This window comes from Babylonia areolata, chromosome 23, assembly GCF_041734735.1.
Source record: "Babylonia areolata isolate BAREFJ2019XMU chromosome 23, ASM4173473v1, whole genome shotgun sequence".
In the NCBI taxonomy this organism is placed as follows: domain Eukaryota; kingdom Metazoa; phylum Mollusca; class Gastropoda; order Neogastropoda; family Buccinidae; genus Babylonia; species Babylonia areolata.
In genome coordinates this window covers 41,326,365-41,332,859 of record NC_134898.1, presented here as the reverse complement: position 1 = coordinate 41,332,859, position 6,495 = coordinate 41,326,365, and the positions used below count along the sequence as shown (strand labels likewise).

At 37.8% G+C, this 6,495-nt stretch overlaps 1 protein-coding gene across 1 annotated transcript in view; it reads right to left on the bottom strand.

The window, feature by feature from the left end:
- The window catches only part of LOC143297915 (baculoviral IAP repeat-containing protein 7-B-like), a 25,531-nt gene extending 19,544 nt beyond the window's left edge, over positions 1-5,987 (bottom strand). The window contains exon 1 of the mRNA XM_076610479.1: positions 5,541-5,987. The gene's annotated coding sequence lies outside the window, so the exon portion shown is untranslated. The remainder of the gene's footprint in view (positions 1-5,540) is intronic.
- Positions 5,988-6,495: the final 508 nt, after the last annotated feature.

Sequence of the window (6,495 nt, the reverse complement as noted above, 5' to 3'; positions counted from 1 at the left end):
CAGATTAATATCGAGTAGGCACACACACACACACACACACACACACACACACACACACACACACACACACACACACACACACACACACGGACAGACAGACACCAGACAGACAACGAGTTAGAATCTGATCACAATGCTAAGCCAGAAAAACGAAATTCCAAAACGATATGATTATCAGCTTATCAAGGTTAAGAATTATCTCGACCTTCACTCATTGAAGCTATTTCTTTACCCACCTGTTTTTCTCTCATGAAATATGCTTCCACCTGATGTGATAATACCATAGAAATTCACTTCAAACATATTAGTGGTTTGTATTAAAAAATAAAATAAAATAAAATGAAATAAACTACAAAACTGAAACAGTTCTTCTCTTATTCTTCTTCCTTGACAGCGACCACAATCAGCGAGTTGATTATTCTGTCACATAGAATCTAATACATGGACACATACTGATCTCAAGGATTTAGACATTCTCCAGTACAGAAGATGTGTGTACGCGTGCGTGCGTGCGTGTGTGTCTGTGTCTGTGTGTATGTGGATTCAGTTCGACTGAGGCGTTTGGATCAAGACATGGAGTCATCTCATCTTTACGGCCAGTCCTCTCTTCTCCTCTACACAGACCCCTCGGATGTCCAGTGGGTGTCTGAATGACCCAACCTTTAGCTTCCGTCGTCAGAATTGTATTCTTTGTCAACATTCACCTCTTCAGTATAAGAGCCTTCCGCTTGCAATATTTGGATGGTGGTAATTGGGGTGAATCGCTGTTAACGACGTCTCTTTCGCCGTTCGTATGGAGAGAGTTAAAACTCTCTCTAAACAACGAGCGGTATTCTGTCTTAGCTATTAGGGCTCTTAGTCCTTCAGATCACCCTTTCGTTTTCTGTTGAAACTGTTTGACACGAAACGGCTCCGTTTCAGTTTCAGTTTCTCAAGGAGACATCACTGCGTTCGGATAAATCCATACACGCCACACCACATCTGCTCGGCAGATGCGCTTAGTCAAGCCCTGAGTGCATGCTTATATGTTTGTGTACCTATCAGAGTGGATTTCTTCTGCAGAATTTTGCCAGAAGACAACACTCTCGTTGCCATGGGTTCTTTTTCAGTGCGTGCTGCACACGGAACCTCGGTTTATCGTCTCATCTGAATGACTAGACGTTCAGTTTGATTTTCCAGTCAAACTTTGGAGAAAGGGCGAGAGCGGGATTCGAAGCCACACCATCACGGACTCTCTATAGTAGCAGTTGAGCGTCTTAACCATTCTGCCACCTTCCGCCTTAAACAGAAACGGGTATTTCCGATTACCTAAATAGCCAGTTTCTCCATTCAAGTTATGGTGTTTGATTGTTGAATAAGCATATGACAAAATAACAAAACTGCCTCGGAGAAAATCTAGGATCTTTCGTCGTTGTCAAAAAGTAATTCTATTCCCAATTTTGACTCACTTGTGTAAACAAAGTGAGTCTATGTTTTAACCCGGTGTTCGGTTGTGTGTGTGTGTGTGTGGACGTGGTAAACTTTATCATTCCCATTTTCTCTGCAAATACTTTGTCAGTTGACACCAAATTTGGAATAAAAATAGGAAAAATTCAATTCTTACCAGTCATCTTGTTTAAAACAATATTGCACCTCTGGGATGGGCACATTTTTTTTCTAAAGCCAAATTATATGCAAACTGAATTTACTGTTATATTTATACATTTTTTATTCTCTAAACTTGGCACTTTGATCTGATATTCTGACACAACAACAAGAGCAGTCGTTTTTATCATTTTTTGTTCAATCAGGAACTTCTTTTGCTAAGCATGGAAGTTATATTTATTTTGCATATCTTTGGTGCAGATAGTAAAAAAGGCAATTAATCTGTAATTAATGCTAGGGGGGTTAATTTGCTTTAAACTGATCTTTCTCATCTTAAACATTACATGTTGAAATCATACTCAATACATAAAAAGCTTGTGTGTTTTACTCTCAGTGTACAGGGCTTTCACTATGTTCATTCGCCCAAGTGGTCTTTTTCGGAAAATACTAAAATCAATACTACGAGTGGACTTTATATATCTATTGGCTGAGCCCTGAAGGTCATGGGCAAAAATCATTTGCGTACACATATTTATACATATTCAAAGCGCGTGCTCGCAACCTCGAAGAGTGACATTTTGTTGTTGACATGCCCGTTCAATCCAATATTCAATCGACAATACACGATAACTTGTGATGGAATGTTGGAGAAGGAAACTGTTGAATATTTATTCAGAGAAAGATTTGTGAACGCCTCGTCACTTACTGGATTATGCCCCAAACTGCCATAAAAATATCAACAAAATCAGTCGGAATTCACAGTTGAAAATATTAAACCATGAGAGTTAATACCCTTGATGAAACGTAAAAATTTCCAGTCTTGACTTTTCTCAAAAGGAAGTCCTTTTCACTTCATACGACGTTTAGAAGTACTCGTACTTGGCTCTACATGTTATTAGTTTAACAAAGTACTCAATTTTCATATCAACTTTAAAACTATAAAAGCAGATGGTAAAATGGGGCGTCATTTACCCCGCAGACGATGCTTGTTACACACTGTGTTCGACAATACGTGAAGGCGGTAGAGAAGGGAAAGAAGAAGAACAACAACAACGGCAGAGACAGCAACTACTGATGAAGTCCGTCAGCCATCCACCATCAAAACTGACCAGTCTGACAACTCTCCACTGGCTCAGTTTCTGCATCAGCGGCAGACTACCCCGGGCCTGCACTACGAAAACGACACCAGGCTAGACAACACAGTGTCACACGCCTTTGAAACACAGCCATCCAGAACAACAGATCCTGTCAACTTGATATCATCTTTATAATCAAGATCAGAACATGTGTGGGCTGAATCAATATTATTCATATCATACAATTTAATATAGATCTGAATACTATGACATGTCTTGTGAATTTGAACTTTGATATTGAATTTCTTCAAAATGGCTCTTACACACACACACACACACACACACACACACACACACACACACACACACACACACACACACAAACAAACACACAAACAAACACACACACACACACACACACACACACACACACACACACACACACACACATGAGAGAGAGAGAGAGAGAGAGAGAACAAAAAAAATCTTTATACATGAGAATACATAAATATTTATTAAATGAAAGAGTTGTTTGTTGTGCTCACATGTGTGTATCAGTGTGTGTGTGTGTTTGTCTGTGTGTGTGTGTGTGAGAGAGAGAGAGAGAGAGAGAGAGAGAGAGAGAGAGAGAGAGAGAGAGAGAGAGAGAGGCTCTGTAACAATAATTGAACACAAAATAGTTTCAAATGTGGAATGTATTTACTGAATTAGATATGTATGAGAAAGAGACAGATAGATTACAAGATAAAATTCTTTATTCATGAGGATAATAGATATATGATAAATGATAGTTTGCTGTGTTCATATATATATATATATATATATATATATATATATATATATATATATTATTATTATTATTATTATGTATTTGTGTACACATGTTTTGAGCACAAAATAGATTCAAATGTGGATTGTATTTACTGAATTAGAGGTGCATGACAGACAGACAGAGAGAGAGAGAGAGAGATTACAAGAAAAAATCTTTATACATGATACATAGATAATTATTAAATGAAAGAGTTGTTTGCTGTGTTCACATGTGTGTATCTGTGTGTGTGTGTGTGTGTGTGTGTGTGTGTGTGTGTGTGTGTGTGTGTGTGTGTGTGTGTGTGTGTGTGTGTGTGTGTGAGTGAGATTCTGTAACAATAATATAGTATGACTGATAGCAGTTTACATAACTGATTTCAGACTGCTGGGAAACAGACCCTGGCCTGACTGATCCATTCCGGGGGGTTGAACCATGCATCTTGTGTATGGAATGTAACTAAACTTTATTTCTTATATTGAAGTTAAATCCTTTTTCACTTAAACAAAAAGCAAATTTGAGTTTGAATTATCATTTGTAACAAATAGCCATGCACATTGTTAATATCTATATTTATTTTTAAAGCAAATTTTAGTTTGAACAATCATTTGAAACACATAGGTATGCACATTGTTAATATCTATATTTATTTTTTCACACTGTATTACACTTTTTCTCAACAGTTATAAGCTTATAATTATGTAATTAACAGTTTTTATTTTTCATACATAGTAAAAAGCTCACTGTTCAGTTACATCTTATGTATTCATATAAATACATGTATAAAATGTAACTGACCTATATTTATCATTTGAATTTTGATTTTCATGTGTGAGCATGTAATGCAGCTGCATACTTAAATAGATGTATGTATGACTTTGAAGTTTACACCAGAAAAACAGTGACTGTTTTAAAAAAAATTGTCTAGATTATGAAGTAATTATATATATATATATATATATATATATATATATATATATATATATATATATAGGGGGGGGGGTCTTACTGAATCAGGGTTATCACAAAAATCTGTAATATGATGAACATGTGTTGTAAATGTCATTTTTTCTAATACCAATTGTAATCATAAAGCAGACAGGCACATTGTTAATACCCAGTTTTTTTCCACATTGTATTAATTGTTTTCTGTATGATTAAGCTTATAATGCATTATGTAATAGTTTAACAAAAAGTTCAGTTACCTCTTATATATTTATACATGTAACTTAACTTTATTACCTATCTTGTGTGTGTCTGTGTGTGTCTGAATGTTGGTCACACTTAGGTGCATTTCCTCTTTCATTTAAACGAAAGCAAGTGTGAGTTAGAAATGATTTTTTTTTTCCTTTGTGACTTTAATTTTGAAAAAAAAGTGAAAAAAAATAAATAAATAAAATAAACAATGTGAAATCCAACACAACTTTGTGTGGTCTATATTTCTATGTTAGAGGTGCACATGACTTTTGTTTTGCAATTGATGTTTTGTGTGTTTTGATTCAATTATTGTAGTAAGTGTATGTCACAAGTGGGTCTTGAAGGCCTTGCCTCTCTTGTGTTATTTTGTCATATACAGAGACCTATTCCGATGGTATGAAAAACCGAAACTTGAATGAAGAAACTATTTCGGTAATCGGGACTAGCCGTTTCTATTCAATGGAAAAGAAGCAGCTGAAAATCTAACATAGAAACATAAAAACTTACCAACTGTCTACTGAAGGAACAGCATAAATCAAGTAGGCCTAATGTTAACGTCGCACCAGAACACCCATCGAATGTTCACTCACCACTTCAGTTCAAAATGTTTTCTGATATCAGAGAAAGGGGTATTTTTCATGCAAATGGCGACTACAAGGAAGTATTTTGTCGATTGTACATTCCGCTATACATTCAACAAATCTTTCATCAGCCATCCACATAGTTGGGTACGTGCTTTGTAAAAATTCTGTCTCTCTTCACTAGTAGATGGACGTGATTTGGAAAATTCTTGTACTCTTTCTCTTTGTAAGTTGGTGGCTTTTACTGGCTATGCGATGGATGAAACTGACAACGAAATGGATAGATACACTTACCTTGTTAAACCCCAACAATGCGGATGGTGTTTACAAGGCCTTTGACCAGTCCAGTTGGTGGAGACTGACTTGCGTACGTCGGATTTAAATCAAAACGTCTGGATTTTGAACGTCAAGACTTAAGTCGCGGCGAAGTCGGTATTCGTGTGCAGGGCGGGTTGGCCTGACATACGAATCCCACGAAAAGGGCCTTCGTTCAAGTAAAGGGGTTTTTCCGAAAAAGCGTCTAGCCACCCGCCTCACCAGTCACGGAAGGGAGCGGTGGGAGTGCCGGTTTAGTCGTCGGCAACCCGACCCTGAACAGGTTGTACTGGATTACAGGTTACCAGTAGCAGATCTAATGACCTGACCTGGCCATCACTCCACCGCATGAGGCCTTGTGAGCTGCTGCACGGGGTGATATCATTTTACGCTTGCTTTGTTCGGCTTGATGCTGTGTTGGCTTGAAGATCCACAAGTGCAGGGCATTATAGGCACGCGCGATCGTGCGGTATGTCCTTGGTTGACAAACGCTGACCAATCGTTGAAAAGCACCAGTAGCAAACCAGTGTAACATCAGAAGCAGTTGTAATACAAGGCGCCAAGTACCTCCTCTGTCCTGCACAAACTCCAATTCGCTTGAAACTTAACTCTCTCCATACGAACGGCGAAAGGGTCGACGTTAACAGCGTTTCACCCCAATTACCATCATCAAAATATTGCAAGCGGAAGGCTCTTATACTGAAGAGGTGAATGTTGACAGAGAATACCACAATTCTGACGACGGAAGCTAAAGGTTGGGTCATTCAGACACTCACAGGACATATGTCCGAGGGGTCTGTGTAGAGGAGAAGAGAGGACTGGCTGTACTGAGTGAGTTAATCCATAAAATCTAGAATCGCCTGTCGAATGAAAAACCCTGTTTTTGTGTGTATGTGTGTGTGTTTTTTTGTGTGTTTTTTCCAGAACATAGGCT